General features: G+C 53.4%; 14 non-coding genes across 14 annotated transcripts; 7 read left to right on the top strand and 7 right to left on the bottom strand.

Moving 5' to 3' along the window:
- The first annotated feature begins 24 nt into the window (after positions 1–24).
- TRNAE-UUC (transfer RNA glutamic acid (anticodon UUC)) lies at positions 25–96 on the top strand. The gene has a single exon. It is a non-coding gene; the product is annotated as a tRNA-Glu (tRNA).
- Positions 97–601: 505 nt separating this feature from the next.
- TRNAR-ACG (transfer RNA arginine (anticodon ACG)) lies at positions 602–674 on the bottom strand. The gene has a single exon. It is a non-coding gene; the product is annotated as a tRNA-Arg (tRNA).
- Positions 675–1408: 734 nt separating this feature from the next.
- On the top strand, positions 1409–1480 carry TRNAE-UUC (transfer RNA glutamic acid (anticodon UUC)). Its single transcript has one exon. It is a non-coding gene; the product is annotated as a tRNA-Glu (tRNA).
- Positions 1481–1985: 505 nt separating this feature from the next.
- Positions 1986–2058, bottom strand: TRNAR-ACG (transfer RNA arginine (anticodon ACG)). Its single transcript has one exon. It is a non-coding gene; the product is annotated as a tRNA-Arg (tRNA).
- Positions 2059–3402: 1344 nt separating this feature from the next.
- Positions 3403–3474, top strand: TRNAE-UUC (transfer RNA glutamic acid (anticodon UUC)). The gene has a single exon. It is a non-coding gene; the product is annotated as a tRNA-Glu (tRNA).
- Positions 3475–3979: 505 nt separating this feature from the next.
- TRNAR-ACG (transfer RNA arginine (anticodon ACG)) lies at positions 3980–4052 on the bottom strand. Its single transcript has one exon. It is a non-coding gene; the product is annotated as a tRNA-Arg (tRNA).
- Positions 4053–4786: 734 nt separating this feature from the next.
- Positions 4787–4858, top strand: TRNAE-UUC (transfer RNA glutamic acid (anticodon UUC)). The gene has a single exon. It is a non-coding gene; the product is annotated as a tRNA-Glu (tRNA).
- Positions 4859–5363: 505 nt separating this feature from the next.
- On the bottom strand, positions 5364–5436 carry TRNAR-ACG (transfer RNA arginine (anticodon ACG)). Its single transcript has one exon. It is a non-coding gene; the product is annotated as a tRNA-Arg (tRNA).
- Positions 5437–6170: 734 nt separating this feature from the next.
- On the top strand, positions 6171–6242 carry TRNAE-UUC (transfer RNA glutamic acid (anticodon UUC)). The gene has a single exon. It is a non-coding gene; the product is annotated as a tRNA-Glu (tRNA).
- A 505-nt stretch (positions 6243–6747) lies between these two features.
- TRNAR-ACG (transfer RNA arginine (anticodon ACG)) lies at positions 6748–6820 on the bottom strand. Its single transcript has one exon. It is a non-coding gene; the product is annotated as a tRNA-Arg (tRNA).
- A 1310-nt stretch (positions 6821–8130) lies between these two features.
- TRNAR-ACG (transfer RNA arginine (anticodon ACG)) lies at positions 8131–8203 on the bottom strand. Its single transcript has one exon. It is a non-coding gene; the product is annotated as a tRNA-Arg (tRNA).
- Positions 8204–9505: 1302 nt separating this feature from the next.
- TRNAH-AUG (transfer RNA histidin (anticodon AUG)) lies at positions 9506–9578 on the bottom strand. Its single transcript has one exon. It is a non-coding gene; the product is annotated as a tRNA-His (tRNA).
- A 2369-nt stretch (positions 9579–11947) lies between these two features.
- TRNAE-UUC (transfer RNA glutamic acid (anticodon UUC)) lies at positions 11948–12019 on the top strand. The gene has a single exon. It is a non-coding gene; the product is annotated as a tRNA-Glu (tRNA).
- A 1309-nt stretch (positions 12020–13328) lies between these two features.
- On the top strand, positions 13329–13400 carry TRNAE-UUC (transfer RNA glutamic acid (anticodon UUC)). Its single transcript has one exon. It is a non-coding gene; the product is annotated as a tRNA-Glu (tRNA).
- The last annotated feature ends 1267 nt before the right edge of the window (positions 13401–14667 follow it).

The following is a 14667-nucleotide window of genomic DNA, read 5'->3' as shown; positions in this document are numbered from 1 at the left end:
ATAACCTGCTTCTTGCTGACAGCCTCCCATATGGTCTAGCGGTTAGGATTCCTGGTTTTCACCCAGGCGGCCCGGGTTCGACTCCCGGTATGGGAAGACTAGCCTTTTCTACATAGAACTCCCGATTCCGTTTCTGTTGCATTTACATTTTGAGAAAAGCCTGAATTTCCCCACATTGTTTCCCTTGGGGCCCCGGCGGCCCCATGCAGTCTGTCCGTGTTTCAGGCTCCCGATTCCTCAGTATGAGGGCTGGACTTGCAAGAAGAAGGGCCGACTACAAGCGGCTTGGGTATGAGGTGCATACCAATGTCTGCGGCTTTCATACCCGAGATCTCGTCTGCACCCACCTTTGAGGCGTGACGTGTCCCCCGCACCCCCCGTCAAGAGAGCAACGGTGGGACCACATTTGGAAAACAGGCCGCCTTGCATTGAAACCGTTGCTGCAAGACGTTAAAGGCCAGAGGAAAGAAGGGCGCCCTGACAGACCGTCATTTCCGCTGACCTCGAGTGTTAAGCGTTCAGTACCTCGGCCAAGGCTAGGGAGAAGACAGAGACTACGCAATCACAATTGGGGTTAAATTAAAAACAAAACGCGCTTCCCCGAGCCAGGTAGGAGTCGAACCTACAATCTTCTGATCCGTAGTCAGACGCGTTATCCATTGCGCCACTGGCCCTCGTGGGTCTGCGCATACCCCTATCCTTCCACAAAAGGGAGGTGCTGTGCTTGCCCCCTCCCCACATTACACAGCTCTTTAGTAAATAATGCTACTCTTCATTTCGGAGCTGACTCTCAAGCCGCTTCATCTTCCAGTCCTATCTAGAAAGGAAGGCCCTGAAAAGTTGGCAGCAATTGCAAAGCAGGATTTGCCTTCATTTATTGGGGGTGGGGGGTTGGGGTCAATCGGTCAGGGGCTTACTTCCCCACACACTTCAGGAGCGCCACAGGGACTCTTCTCCAGCCTGCCAATAGGCTGCAGATATTTGCCCCCAGCCAATGCTGCACTTTGGGGGCAAGGGGCAGGTTTCAGGTGGCAAGACGGGAAGCAAAGGGTTAATGAGGCGTGCCCCAGCACTCACGCGCCTCCGAGAGGAACTGCAGACTCTCTTGCCCATTTTAGCAAAAGGGGACCGTCCATCCCTGATAGGGCTCGAACCGCTGCCCTTGGTTCTTGCGTGTTCTCTCAAGCTAGTCATTTTTAGATTGGTCTTGGTATTGTGCTTTGCTTAGCCACTGTAAGCAATGACAGCTCAATACCAGAGCAGCGTAAAGCTTGATTTCTGCCACTGAAAGTGCATCTCGGTCATTTGCGTGGGACACCACCGGTCAAGCTTCTCAAGCATCCTGCCAGTGGTGGACCCATGGGGCACTGCTCTCAGGATCTCCATAACCTGCTTCTTGCTGACAGCCTCCCATATGGTCTAGCGGTTAGGATTCCTGGTTTTCACCCAGGCGGCCCGGGTTCGACTCCCGGTATGGGAAGACTAGCCTTTTCTACATAGAACTCCCGATTCCGTTTCTGTTGCATTTACATTTTGAGAAAAGCCTGAATTTCCCCACATTGTTTCCCTTGGGGCCCCGGCGGCCCCATGCAGTCTGTCCGTGTTTCAGGCTCCCGATTCCTCAGTATGAGGGCTGGACTTGCAAGAAGAAGGGCCGACTACAAGCGGCTTGGGTATGAGGTGCATACCAATGTCTGCGGCTTTCATACCCGAGATCTCGTCTGCACCCACCTTTGAGGCGTGACGTGTCCCCCGCACCCCCCGTCAAGAGAGCAACGGTGGGACCACATTTGGAAAACAGGCCGCCTTGCATTGAAACCGTTGCTGCAAGACGTTAAAGGCCAGAGGAAAGAAGGGCGCCCTGACAGACCGTCATTTCCGCTGACCTCGAGTGTTAAGCGTTCAGTACCTCGGCCAAGGCTAGGGAGAAGACAGAGACTACGCAATCACAATTGGGGTTAAATTAAAAACAAAACGCGCTTCCCCGAGCCAGGTAGGAGTCGAACCTACAATCTTCTGATCCGTAGTCAGACGCGTTATCCATTGCGCCACTGGCCCTCGTGGGTCTGCGCATACCCCTATCCTTCCACAAAAGGGAGGTGCTGTGCTTGCCCCCTCCCCACATTACACAGCTCTTTAGAAAATAATGCTACTCTTCATTTCGGAGCTGACTCTCAAGCCGCTTCATCTTCCAGTCCTATCTAGAAAGGAAGGCCCTGAAAAGTTGGCAGCAATTGCAAAGCAGGATTTGCCTTCATTTATTGGGGTTGGGGGGGTGGGGTCAATCGGTCAGGGGCTTACTTCCCCACACACTTCAGGAGCGCCACAGGGACTCTTCTCAAGCCTGCCAATAGGCTGCAGATATTTGCCCCCAGCCAATGCTGCACTTTGGGGGCAAGGGGCAGGTTTCAGGTGGCAAGACGGGCAGCAAAGGGTTAATGAGGCGTGCCCCAGCACTCACGCGCCTCCGAGAGGAACTGCAGACTCTCTTGCCCATTTTAGCAAAAGGGGACCGTCCACCCCTGATGGGGCTCGAACCCCTGCCCCTTCTGTTAGCATGGCCTGCGCCTTCCCCCCTAGGCTAGGGAGGCCATCCCCATGCAGATACCGTCCCGCACTACAGACCCGTCAGCCGCTTTGCCACTCTGCATTTTCAGACGGGAGGGAGTGAGGGAGTGAGGGAGGGAGGGAGGGAGGAAGGGAGGGAGGGGGGGAGGGAAGGAGGGGGGAGAGGGGAGCTCAAACGCCAGTAGGCAGGCAGCCTTGCTGTCTGCTGCCTACCGGAGCTGCTGTGTGCAGTGCCCACAAGCCTCTCAGCGCTTGCCTGTGTGCAGCAGCACCCTTCACACTTCCGCCTGTCGCCCCATGACAGGTGGGGGCGGGGGCTTGGGCACACGAGAGAGCCTGGGAGGGACAGCTCGCACTCCAACCAGTGATCCCAAAACCCACTCTCTCTGGCCCTAATCCTGTCTCTCTTTCTTTCCTTCTTTCCTTCCTTTCTTTCCCTCACTTGCTGTTTTTTCTTTCTTTCTTTCTTTCTTTCTTTCTTTCTTTCTTTCTTTCTTTCTTTCTTTCTTTCTTTCTTTCTTTCTTTCTTTCTTTCTTTCTTTCCTTGCTTCTTTCCTTGCTTCCTTTCTTTCTTTACCACTTACCTTTTGTCTTTCTTCCTTTCTTTCTCAGGCAGCCATCATTAGACAAGTCTTGGTATTGTGCTTTGCTTAGCCACTGCAAGCAATGACAGCTCAATACCAGAGCAGCGTAAAGCTTGATTTCTGCCACTGAAAGTGCATCTCGGTCATTTGCGTGGGACACCACCGGTCAAGCTTCTCAAGCATCCTGCCAGTGGTGGACCCATGGGGCACTGCTCTCAGGATCTCCATAACCTGCTTCTTGCTGACAGCCTCCCATATGGTCTAGCGGTTAGGATTCCTGGTTTTCACCCAGGCGGCCCGGGTTCGACTCCCGGTATGGGAAGACTAGCCTTTTCTACATAGAACTCCCGATTCCGTTTCTGTTGCATTTACTTTTTGAGAAAAGCCTGAATTTCCCCACTTTGTTTCCCTTGGGGCCCCGGCGGCCCCATGCAGTCTGTCCGTGTTTCAGGCTCCCGATTCCTCAGTATGAGGGCTGGACTTGCAAGAAGAAGGGCCGACTACAAGCGGCTTGGGTATGAGGTGCATACCAATGTCTGCGGCTTTCATACCCGAGATCTCGTCTGCACCCACCTTTGAGGCGTGACGTGTCCCCCGCACCCCCCGTCAAGAGAGCAACGGTGGGACCACATTTGGAAAACAGGCCGCCTTGCATTGAAACCGTTGCTGCAAGACGTTAAAGGCCAGAGGAAAGAAGGGCGCCCTGACAGACCGTCATTTCCGCTGACCTCGAGTGTTAAGCGTTCAGTACCTCGGCCAAGGCTAGGGAGAAGACAGAGACTACGCAATCACAATTGGGGTTAAATTAAAAACAAAACGCGCTTCCCCGAGCCAGGTAGGAGTCGAACCTACAATCTTCTGATCCGTAGTCAGACGCGTTATCCATTGCGCCACTGGCCCTCGTGGGTCTGCGCATACCCCTATCCTTCCACAAAAGGGAGGTGCTGTGCTTGCCCCCTCCCCACATTACACAGCTCTTTAGAAAATAATGCTACTCTTCATTTCGGAGCTGACTCTCAAGCCGCTTCATCTTCCAGTCCTATCTAGAAAGGAAGGCCCTGAAAAGTTGGCAGCAATTGCAAAGCAGGATTTGCCTTCATTTATTGGGGGTGGGGGGTTGGGGTCAATCGGTCAGGGGCTTACTTCCCCACACACTTCAGGAGCGCCACAGGGACTCTTCTCCAGCCTGCCAATAGGCTGCAGATATTTGCCCCCAGCCAATGCTGCACTTTGGGGGCAAGGGGCAGGTTTCAGGTGGCAAGACGGGAAGCAAAGGGTTAATGAGGCGTGCCCCAGTACTCACGCGCCTCCGAGAGGAACTGCAGACTCTCTTGCCCATTTCAGCAAAAGGGGACCGTCCACCCCTGATAGGGCTCGAACCGCTACCCTTGGTTCTTGCGTGTTCTCTCAAGCTAGTCATTTTTAGATTGGTCTTGGTATTGTGCTTTGCTTAGCCACTGCAAGCAATGACAGCTCAATACCAGAGCAGCGTAAAGCTTGATTTCTGCCACTGAAAGTGCATCTCGGTCATTTGCGTGGGACACCGCCGGTCAAGCTTCTCAAGCAACCTGCCAGTGGTGGACCCATGGGGCACTGCTCTCAGGATCTCCATAACCTGCTTCTTGCTGACAGCCTCCCATATGGTCTAGCGGTTAGGATTCCTGGTTTTCACCCAGGCCGCCCGGGTTCGACTCCCGGTATGGGAAGACTAGCCTTTTCTACATAGAACTCCCGATTCCGTTTCTGTTGCATTTACATTTTGAGAAAAGCCTGAATTTCCCCACATTGTTTCCCGTGGGGCCCCGGCAGCCCCATGCAGTCTGTCCGTGTTTCAGGCTCCCGATTCCTCAGTATGAGGGCTGGACTTGCAAGAAGAAGGGCCGACTACAAGCGGCTTCGGTATGAGGTGCATACCAATGTCTGCGGCTTTCATACCCGAGATCTCGTCTGCACCCACCTTTGAGGCGTGACGTGTCCCCCGCACCCCCTGTCAAGAGGGCAACGGTGGGACCACATTTGGAAAACAGGCTGCCTTGCATTGAAACCGTTGCTGCAAGACGTTAAAGGCCAGAGGAAAGAAGGGCGCCCTGACAGACCGTCATTTCCGCTGACCTCGAGTGTTAAGCGTTCAGTACCTCGGCCAAGGCTAGGGAGAAGACGGAGACTACGCAATCACAATTGGGGTTAAATTAAAAACGAAACGCGCTTCCCCGAGCCAGGTAGGAGTCGAACCTACAATCTTCTGATCCGTAGTCAGACGCGTTATCCATTGCGCCACTGGCCCTCGTGGGTCTGCGCATACCCCTATCCTTCCACAAAAGAGAGGTGCTGTGCTTGCCCCCTCCCCACATTACACAGCTCTTTAGTAAATAATGCTACTCTTCATTTTGGAGCTGACTCTCAAGCCGCTTCATCTTCCAGTCCTATCTAGAAAGGAAGGCCCTGAAAAGTTGGCAGCAATTGCAAAGCAGGATTTGCCTTCATTTATTGGGGGTGGGGGGTTGGGGTCAATCGGTCAGGGGCTTACTTCCCCACACACTTCAGGAGCGCCACAGGGACTCTTCTCCAGCCTGCCAATAGGCTGCAGATATTTGCCCCCAGCCAATGCTGCACTTTGGGGGCAAGGGGCAGGTTTCAGGTGGCAAGACGGGAAGCAAAGGGTTAATGAGGCGTGCCCCAGCACTCACGCGCCTCCGAGAGGAACTGCAGACTCTCTTGCCCATTTCAGCAAAAGGGGACCATCCACCCCTGATAGGGCTCGAACCGCTACCCTTGGTTCTTGCGTGTTCTCTCAAGCTAGTCATTTTTAGATTGGTCTTGGTATTGTGCTTTGCTTAGCCACTGTAAGCAATGACAGCTCAATACCAGAGCAGCGTAAAGCTTGATTTCTGCCACTGAAAGTGCATCTCGGTCATTTGCGTGGGACACCGCCGGTCAAGCTTCTCAAGCAACCTGCCAGTGGTGGACCCATGGGGCACTGCTCTCAGGATCTCCATAACCTGCTTCTTGCTGACAGCCTCCCATATGGTCTAGCGGTTAGGATTCCTGGTTTTCACCCAGGCGGCCCGGTTTCGACTCCCGGTATGGGAAGACTAGCCTTTTCTACATAGAACTTCCGATTCCGTTTCTGTTGCATTTACATTTTGAGAAAAGCCTGAATTTCCCCACATTGTTTCCCGTGGGGCCCCGGCAGCCCCATGCAGTCTGTCCGTGTTTCAGGCTCCCGATTCCTCAGTATGAGGGCTGGACTTGCAAGAAGAAGGGCCGACTACAAGCGGCTTGGGTATGAGGTGCATACCAATGTCTGCGGCTTTCATACCCGAGATCTCGTCTGCACCCACCTTTGAGGCGTGACGTGTCCCCCGCACCCCCCGTCAAGAGAGCAACGGTGGGACCACATTTGGAAAACAGGCCGCCTTGCATTGAAACCGTTGCTGCAAGACGTTAAAGGCCAGAGGAAAGAAGGGCGCCCTGACAGACCGTCATTTCCGCTGACCTCGAGTGTTAAGCGTTCAGTACCTCGGCCAAGGCTAGGGAGAAGACGGAGACTACACAATCACAATTGGGGTTAAATTAAAAACAAAACGCGCTTCCCCGAGCCAGGTAGGAGTCGAACCTACAATCTTCTGATCCGTAGTCAGACGCGTTATCCATTGCGCCACTGGCCCTCGTGGGTCTGCGCATACCCCTATCCTTCCACAAAAGGGAGGTGCTGTGCTTGCCCCCTCCCCACATTACACAGCTCTTTAGTAAATAATGCTACTCTTCATTTTGGAGCTGACTCTCAAGCCGCTTCATCTTCCAGTCCTATCTAGAAAGGAAGGCCCTGAAAAGTTGGCAGCAATTGCAAAGCAGGATTTGCCTTCATTTATTGGGGGTGGGGGTTGGGGTCAATCGGTCAGGGGCTTACTTCCCCACACACTTCAGGAGCGCCACAGGGACTCTTCTCCAGCCTGCCAATAGGCTGCAGATATTTGCCCCCAGCCAATGCTGCACTTTGGGGGCAAGGGGCAGGTTTCAGGTGGCAAGACGGGAAGCAAAGGGTTAATGAGGCGTGCCCCAGCACTCACGCGCCTCCGAGAGGAACTGCAGACTCTCTTGCCCATTTCAGCAAAAGGGGACCGTCCACCCCTGATAGGGCTCGAACCGCGACCCTTGGTTCTTGCGTGTTCTCTCAAGCTAGTCATTTTTAGATTGGTCTTGGTATTGTGCTTTGCTTAGCCACTGTAAGCAATGACAGCTCAATACCAGAGCAGCGTAAAGCTTGATTTCTGCCACTGAAAGTGCATCTCGGTCATTTGCGTGGGACACCGCCGGTCAAGCTTCTCAAGCAACCTGCCAGTGGTGGACCCATGGGGCACTGCTCTCAGGATCTCCATAACCTGCTTCTTGCTGACAGCCTCCCATATGGTCTAGCGGTTAGGATTCCTGGTTTTCACCCAGGCGGCCCGGGTTTGACTCCCGGTATGATAAGACTACCCTTTTCTACATAGAACTCCCGATTCCATTTCTGCTGCATTTACATTTTGAGAAAAACCTGAATTTGCCCACATTGTTTCCCGTGGGGCCCCGGCGGCCCCATGCAGTCTGTCAGTGTTTCAGGCTCCCGATTCCTCAGTATGAGGGCTGGACTTGCAAGAAGAAGGGCCGGCTACAAGCGGCTTGGGTATGAGTTGCATACCAATGTCTGCGGCTTTCATACGCGAGATCTCGTCTGCACCCACCTTTGAGGCGTGACGTGTCCCCCGCAACCCCCATCAAGAGAGCAACGGTGGGACCACATTTGGAAAACAGGCCACCTTGCATTGAAACCGTTGCTGCAAGACGTTAAAGGCCAGAGGAAAGAAGGGCGCCCTGACAGACCGTTATTTCCGCTGACCTCGAGTGTTAAGCGTTCAGAACCTCGGCCAAGGCTAGGGAGAAGACGGAGACTACGCAATCACAATTGGGGTTAAATTAAAAACGAAACGCGTTTCCCCAAGCCAGGTAGGAGTTGAACCTACAATCTTCTGATCCGTAGTCAGACGCGTTATCCATTGTGCCACTGGCCCTCGTGGGTCTGCGCATACCCCTATCCTTCCACAAAAGAGAGGTGCTGTGCTTGCCCCCTCCCCACATTACACAGCTCTTTTGAAAATAATGCTACTCTTCATTTTGGAGCTGACTCTCAAGCCGCTTCATCTTCCAGTCCTATCTAGAAAGGAAGGCCCTGAAAAGTTGGCAGCAATTGCAAAGCAGGATTTGCCTTCATTTATTGGGGTTGGGGGAGTGGGGTCAATCGGTCAGGGGCTTACTTCCCCACACACTTCAGGAGCGCCACAGGGGCTCTTCTCCAGCCTGCCAATAGGCTGCAGATATTTGCCCCCAGCCAACGCTGCACTTTGGGGGCAGGGGGCAGGTTTCAGGTGGCAAGACGGGCAGCAAAGGGTTAATGAGGCGTGCCCCAGCACTCACGCGCCTCTGAGAGGAACTGCAGACTCTCTTGCCCATTTTAGCAAAAGGGACCGTCCATAGGGCTCGAACCGCTGCCCTTGGTTCTTGCGTGTTCTCTCAAGCTAGTCATTTTTAGATTGGTCTTGGTATTGTGCTTTGCTTAGCCACTGTAAGCAATGACAGCTCAATACCAGAGCAGCGTAAAGCTTGATTTCTGCCACTGAAAGTGCATCTCGGTCATTTGCGTGGGACACCGCCGGTCAAGCTTCTCAAGCATCCTGCCAGTGGTGACCCATGGGGCACTGCTCTCATGATCTCCATAGCCTGCTTCTTGTTGACAGCCTCCCATATGGTCTACCAGTTAGGATTTCTGGTTTTCACCTAGGTTGCCTGGGTTCGACTCCCGGTATGGGAAGACTAGCCTTTTCTACATAGAACTCCTGATTCCGTTTCTGCTGCATTTACATTTTGAGAAAAGCCTGAATTTCCCCACATTGTTTCCCGTGGGGCCCCGGCGGCCCCATGCAGTCTGTCCGTGTTTCAGGCTCCCGATTCCTCAGTATGAGGGCTGGACTTGCAAGAAGAAGGGCCGACTACAAGCGGCTTGGGTATGAGGCGCATACCAATGTCTGCGGCTTTCATACCCGAGATCTCGTCTGCACCCACCTTTGAGGCGTGACTTGTCCACCACACCCCCTGTCAAGAGAGCAACGGTGGGACCACATTTGGAAAACAGGCCGCCTTGCATTGAAACCGTTGCTGCAAGACGTTAAAGGCCTGAGGAAAGAAGGGCGCCCTGACAGACCGTTATTTCCGCTGACCTCGAGTGTTAAGCGTTCAGTACCTCGGCCAAGGCTAGGGAGAAGATGGAGACTACGCAATTACAATTGGGGTTAAATTAAAAACGAAACACGCTTCCCCGAGCCAGGTAGGAGTCGAAACTACAATCTTCTGATCCATAGTCAGACGCGTTATCCATTGCGCCACTGGCCCTCGTGGGTCTGCGCATACCCCTATCCTTCCACAAAAGAGAGGTGCTGTGCTTGCCCCTCGCCACATTACACAGCTCTTTAGAAAATAATGCTACTCTTCATTTTGGAGCTGACTCTCAAGCCGCTTCATCTTCCAGTCCTATCTAGAAAGGAAGGCCCTGAAAGGTTGGCAGCAATTGCAAAGCAGGATTTGCCTTCATTTATTGGGGTTGGGGGGTGGGGTCAATCGGTCACGGGCTTACTTCCCCACACACTTCAGGAGCGCCACAGGGACTCTTCTCCAGCCTGCAAATAGGCTGCAGATATTTGCCCCCAGCCAACGCTGCACTTTGGGGGCAAGGGGCAGGATTCAGGTGGCAAGACGGGCAGCAAAGGGTTAATGAGGCGTGCCCCAGCACTCACACGCCTCCGAGAGGAACTGCAGACTCTCTTGCCCATTTTAGCAAAAGGGGACCGTCCACCCCTGATAGGGCTCGAACCGCTGCGCTTGGTTCTTGCATGTTCTCTCAAGTTAGTCATTTTTAGATTGGTCTTGGTATTGTGCTTTGCTTAGCCACTGTAAGCAATGACAGCTCAATACCAGATCAGCGTAAAGCTTCATTTCTGCCACTGAAAGTGCATCTCGGTCATTTGCGTGGGACACCGCCGGTCAAGCTTCTCAAGCATCCTGCCAGTGGTGGACCCATGGGGCACTGCTCTCAGGATCTCCATAACCTGCTTCTTGATGACAGCCTCCCATATGGTCTAGCGGTTAGGATTCCTGGTTTTCCCCCAAGCGGCCCTGGTTCGACTCCCGGTATGGGAAGATTAGCCTTTTCTACATGGAACTCCCGATTCCGTTTCTGCTGCATTTACATTTTGAGAAAAGCCTGAATTTCCCCACATTGTTTCCCATGGGGGCCCGGCGGCCCCATGCAGTCTGTCCATGTTTCAGGCTCCCGATTCCTCAGTATGAGGGCTGGACTTGCAAGAAGAAGGACCGACTACAAGCAGCTTGGGTATGAGGCGCATACCAATGTCTGCGGCTTTCATGCCCGAGATCTCATCTGCACCCACCTTTGAGGCGTGACGTGTCCCCCGCACCCCCCATCAAGAGAGCAACGGTGGAACCACATTTGGAAAACAGGCCGCCTTGCATTGAAACCGTTGCTGCAGGACGTTAAAGGCCAGAGGAAAGAAGGGCGCCCTGACAGACCGTTATTTCCGCTGACCAGCGAGTGGGCTGGACTTGCAAGAAGAAGGACCGACTACAAGCGGCTTGGGTATGAGGCGCATACCAATGTCTGCGGCTTTCATGCCCGAGATCTCGTCTGCACCCACCTTTGAGGCGTGACGTGTCCCCCGCACCCCCCATCAAGAGAGCAACGGTGGGACCACATTTGGAAAACAGGCCGCCTTGCATTGAAACCGTTGCTGCAAGACGTTAAAGGCCAGAGGAAAGAAGGGCGCCCTGACAGACCGTCATTTCCGCTGACCTCGAGTGTTAAGCGTTCAGTACCTCGGCCAAGGCTAGGGAGAAGACGGAGACTACGCAAATACAATTGGGGTTAAATTAAAAACGAAACGCGCTTCCCCGACCCAGGTAGGAGTCGAACCTACAATCTTCTGATCCGTAGTCAGACTTTATCCATTGCGCCACTGGCCCTCGTGGGTCTGCGCATACCCCTATCCTTCCACAAAAGAGAGGTGCTGTGCTTGCCCCCTCCCCACATTACACAGCTCTTTAGAAAATAATGCTACTCTTCATTTTGGAGCTGACTGTCAAGCAGCTTCATCTTCCAGTCCTATCTAGAAAGGAAGGCCCTGAAAAGTTGGCAGCAATTGCAAAGCAGGATTTGCCTTCATTTATTGGGGTTGGGGTCAATTGGTCAGGGGCTTACTTCCCCACACACTTCAGGAGCGCCACAGGGACTCTTCTCCAGCCTGCCAATAGGCTGCAGATATTTGCCCCCAGCCAACGCTGCACTTTGGGCGCAAGGGGCAGGTTTCAGGTGGCAAGACGGGCAGCAAAGGGTTAATGAGGCGTGCCCCAGCACTCACGCGCCTCCGAGAGGAACTGCAGACTCTCTTGCCCATTTTAGCAAAAGGGGACAGTCCACCTCTGATAGGGCTCGAACCGCTGCCCTTGGTTCTTGCGTGTTCTCTCAAGCTAGTCATTTTTAGATTGGTATTGGTATTGTGCTTTGCTTAGCCACTGTAAGCAATGACAGCTCAACACCAGAGCAGCGTAAAGCTTGATTTCTGCCACTGAAAGTGCATCTCGGTCATTTGCGTGGGATACCGCCGGTCAAGCTTCTCAAGCATCCTGACAGTGGTGACCCATGGGGCACTGCTCTCAGGATCTCCATAGCCTGCTTCTTGCTGACAGCCTCCCATATGGTCTAGCGGTTAGGATTCCTGGTTTTCACCCAGGTGGCCCGGGTTCGACTCCCGGTATGGGAAGACTAGCCTTTTCTACATAGAACTCCCGATTCCGTTTCTGCTGCATTTACATTTTGAGAAAAGCCTTAATTTCCCCACATTGTTTCCAGTGGGGCCCCGGCGGCCCCATGCAGTCTGTCCGTGTTTCAGGCTCCCGATTCCTCAGTATGAGGGCTGGACTTGCAAGAAGAAGGGCCGACTACAAGCGGCTTGGGTATGAGGCGCATACCAATGTCTGCGGCTTTCATACCCGAGATCTTGTCTGCACCCACCTTTGAGGCGTGACTTGTCCCCCACACCCTCCGTCAAGAGATCAACGGTGGGACCACATTTGGAAAACAGGCCGCCTTGCATTGAAACCGTTGCTGCAAGACGTTAAAGGCCTGAGGAAAGAAGGGCGCCCTGACAGACCGTTATTTCCGCTGACCTCGAGTGTTAAGCGTTCAGTACCTCGGCCAAGGCTAGGGAGAAGACGGAGACTATGCAATTACAATTGGGGTTAAATTAAAAACGAAACGCGCTTCCCCGAGCCAGGTAGGAGTCGAAACTACAATCTTCTGATCCATAGTCAGACGCGTTATTCATTGCGCCACTGGCCCTCGTGGGTCTGCGCATACCCCTATCCTTCCACAAAAGAGAGGTGCTGTGCTTGCCCCTCCCCACATTACACAGCTCTTTAGAAAATAATGCTACTCTTCATTTTGGAGCTGACTCTCAAGCCGCTTCATCTTCCAGTCCTATCTAGAAAGGAAGGCCCTGAAAAGTTGGCAGCAATTGCAAAGCAGGATTTGCCTTCATTTATTGGGGTTGGGGGTGGGGTCAATCGGTCAGGGGCTTACTTCCCCACACACTTCAGGAGCGCCACAGGGACTCTTCTCCAGCCTGCCAATAGGCTGCAGATATTTGCCCCCAGCCAACGCTGCACTTTGGGGACAAGGGGCAGGTTTCAGGTGGCAAGACGGGCAGCAAAGGGTTAATGAGGGGTGCCCCAGCACTCACACGCCTCCGAGAGGAACTGCAGACTCTCTTGCCCATTTTAGCAAAAGGGGACCGTCCACCCCTGATAGGGCTTGAACCGCTGCCCTTGGTTCTTGCATGTTCTCTCAAGCTAGTCATTTTTAGATTGGTCTTGGTATTGTGCTTTGCTTAGCCACTGTAAGCAATGACAGCTCAATACCAGAGCAGCGTAAAGCTTGATTTCTGCCACTGAAAGTGCATCTCGGTCATTTGCGTGGGACACCGCCGGTCAAGCTTCTCAGGCATCCTGCCAGTGGTGGACCCATGGGGCACTGCTCTGAGGATCTCCATAACCTGCTTCTTGCTGACAGCCTCCCATATGGTCTAGCGGTTAGGATTCCTGGTTTTCACCCAGGCGGCCCGGGTTAGTCTCCCGGTATGGGAAGACTAGCCTTTTCTACATAGAACTCCCGATTCCGTTTCTGCTGCATTTACATTTTGAGAAAAGCCTGAATTTCCCCACATTGTTTCCCGTGGGGCCCCGGCGGCCCCATGCAGTCTGTCCGTGTTTCAGGCTCCCGATTCCTCAGTATGAGGACTGGACTTGCAAGAAGAAGGGCCGGCTACAAGTGGCTTGGGTATGAGGCGCATACCAATGTCTGCGGCTTTCATACCCAAGATCTCGTCTGCACCCACCTTTGAGGCGTGACGTGTCCCCCGCACCCCCCATCAAGAGAGCAAAGGTGGGACTACATTTGGAAAACAGGCTGCCTTGCATTGAAACCGTTGCTGCGAGACGTTAAAGGCCAGAGGAAAGAAGGGCGCCCTGACAGACCGTTATTTCCGCTGACCTCGAGTGTTAAGCGTTCAGTACCTCGGCCAAGGCTAGGGAGAAGACGGAGACTATGCAATTACAATTGGGGTTAAATTAAAAACGAAACGCGCTTCCCCGAGCCAGGTAGGAGTCGAAACTACAATCTTCTGATCCATAGTCAGACGCGTTATTCATTGCGCCACTGGCCCTCGTGGGTCTGCGCATACCCCTATCCTTCCACAAAAGAGAGGTGCTGTGCTTGCCCCTCGCCACATTACACAGCTCTTTAGAAAATAATGCTACTCTTCATTTTGGAGCTGACTCTCAAGCCGCTTCATCTTCCAGTCCTATCTAGAAAGGAAGGCCCTGAAAAGTTGGCAGCAATTGCAAAGCAGGATTTGCCTTCATTTATTGGGGTTGGGGGTGGGGTCAATCGGTCAGGGGCTTACTTCCCCACACACTTCAGGAGCGCCACAGGGACTCTTCTCCAGCCTGCCAATAGGCTGCAGATATTTGCCCCCAGCCAACGCTGCACTTTGGGGACAAGGGGCAGGTTTCAGGTGGCAAGACGGGCAGCAAAGGGTTAATGAGGGGTGCCCCAGCACTCACACGCCTCCGAGAGGAACTGCAGACTCTCTTGCCCATTTTAGCAAAAGGGGACCGTCCACCCCTGATAGGGCTCGAACCGCTGCCCTTGGTTCTTGCATGTTCTCTCAAGCTAGTCATTTTTAGATTGGTCTTGGTATTGTGCTTTGCTTAGCCACTGTAAGCAATGACAGCTCAATACCAGAGCAGCGTAAAGCTTGATTTCTGCCACTGAAAGTGCATCTCGGTCATTTGCGTGGGACACCGCCGGTCAAGCTTCTCAAGCATCCTGCCAGTGGTGGACCCATGGGGC

This window comes from Ambystoma mexicanum, chromosome 4p (assembly GCF_040938575.1).
Source record: "Ambystoma mexicanum isolate Mex_15411 chromosome 4p, UKY_AmexF1_1, whole genome shotgun sequence".
Lineage (NCBI taxonomy): Eukaryota > Metazoa > Chordata > Amphibia > Caudata > Ambystomatidae > Ambystoma > Ambystoma mexicanum.
Note: the sequence above shows the minus strand (reverse complement) of the source record. Positions and strands in the feature narration are given on the sequence as shown.